The following is a 2,033-nucleotide window of genomic DNA, read 5'->3' as shown; positions in this document are numbered from 1 at the left end:
CATGGTTCACGTATCTCAAATTGCAATTTCCCTGCTATTCCTGAATAAACTCACTTTTGCTAGTAAAATAACTAGGTATTTATATTATTGAAGTGGACACATGTGGTGTCAGTAGTGGGGTCTGGAGGCAAACCCCAAGGGATGAAATTGACTGAGGCATTGCACCAAGCCCTTTGTGCTTATTGCTTCTGTGAGTCGCCACCAGCTTTTGGTTTGGTGAGCCTCCTCTCGGATGCTGAGCTCTGCTCTTTTTGCATTTTGAGCTCTCCAACTTTATTCAGGACAGAGGCTTTGTCCTTTCAGGGGTGTGGTTTCATCCTTGGTGAGTACTCAGCTGTTTTCTGGAGTGCACGGTAGCAAGGTTCTCTTTTGGGGACTGAGCTAATTGGGATCTAAGAGTTTTGTTTTATTCCCTTTGGAATCTGGGTTAGGACTCTACCAACTTTCTTGGGTTTTCAGGAGGACTTAGGGAAATGGGATCCTGGCCATCTAAATGCTCTGAGGGCAGCTCTCCTTTGGGGACTCCAGCTGGTTTCATGTTTAAAATCTAGGGACCGCCCTACATTACTATTTTTTAACTAAGTGGGCCAAAGTAATCCAGAATTACAATGGCCATTATGGGAAACTTTTGATCTCCCCAAACTCGTTTTTCTTAAGATTAAATTGGAGGACTGCAGTTCTAAAATTAAACAAAACGAATGATATATTTATTTTCATTGGTAATGCAAACAGAAATAGAACCCCCCCACTACACCTCCGAAAGGAAGGCATCTCTACGGACCACCCAGCCGGAGGAAGGAAACTTCTCTCCTCCCACGGCAGCCCAGCCAATCAGAGACTGCAGTGGCCCAGCCCATGGGAAGCCTCCTTACTTTGGACCCCCAGCTCCTCCAATGGGCTCTGGATATCACAGCCCCTCCCAGCTCCCTTTTTTCCCTATAATAGCACGTTCCCCCTCCTTGTTCTCTGGATTTGCCAGTGGTCCACCATGGGTCAGAGATATTGAGCTGCAATTCCTCTGCTATTCCTGAATAAGCCTGCCTTTGCTGGTGAAATAACTGGCTATTTTATTATTAAAGGTGACAATATCCATGTACAGTTCTGCATGGACATATGTTTTCATTTCTTGAGTATATACGAATTGCTGGGTCACATGGTAACTCTCTGTTTCACCCTTTGAGCAGCTGCCGGACTTTTTAAATTTTATTTTATTTATTTTTTATTTTTGGCTGCGTTGGGTCTTCGTTGCTGCGCGCAGGCTTTCTCTAGTAGCGGCAAGTGGTGGCTACTCTTCATTGCGGTGAGCAGGATTCTCCTTGTGGTGGCTTCTCGTTGCGGAGCACAAGCTCTAGGCGTGCGGGCTTCAGTAGTTGTAGCTCGCGGGCTTTAGAGCGCAGCCTCAGTAGTTGTGGCACATGGGCTTAGTTGCTCTGCGGCATGTGGGATCTTCCCAGACCAGGGCTTGAACCCGTGTCCCCTGCATTGGCAGGCGGATTCTTAACCACTGTGCCACCAGGCAAGTCCTGCCGGACTTTTTCAAATGGGTCAGAGCTAAATGTTTTTGCAGGGGGCTCTGTCTACATTAATAATTTGAGTCAACCAAGATCAGCATGTCTACTACTTTCTTAAGAACTACTCTCCGGCCATGAAGAGGACTCTACAGGCTGGAGTCTGGAGCTCCGAATGGAGACTGGGGAGAACAAGCCTGGGCCCAGGGTGTTGAGAAAGGGGGAGTGCTGGTGGCGCGCCGGCGGGGCAGGCCGCCTGGGGAGGAGGGTCTGGGCGGAGCTCGGGGAAGACCGCGGGCGAGGAGGGTCTGGGGCAGCCCGGGCGCCCCAGCAGTATAGGGAGACCTCGCTCTTCCTGCAACTTTGCCGCGCTGGTTACCTAGCAACCAGGCGGCATCCCTCCCAGCAAGCACTGCCTCTAACGCACGACATTGGGGACTACGAATCCCAGCATGCCTCGCGCCCAGGCGCTCGGACTACAGGTCCCACAATGCACCGCCCGCCCTTTTCTTGCCGCCCCCCGCC

The sequence above is a fragment of the Leucopleurus acutus genome (genome assembly GCF_964270905.1).
Source record: "Leucopleurus acutus genome assembly, chromosome: 8".
Taxonomy (NCBI): Eukaryota; Metazoa; Chordata; class Mammalia; order Artiodactyla; family Delphinidae; genus Leucopleurus; species Leucopleurus acutus.
This window is presented reverse-complemented; position numbering follows the sequence as displayed.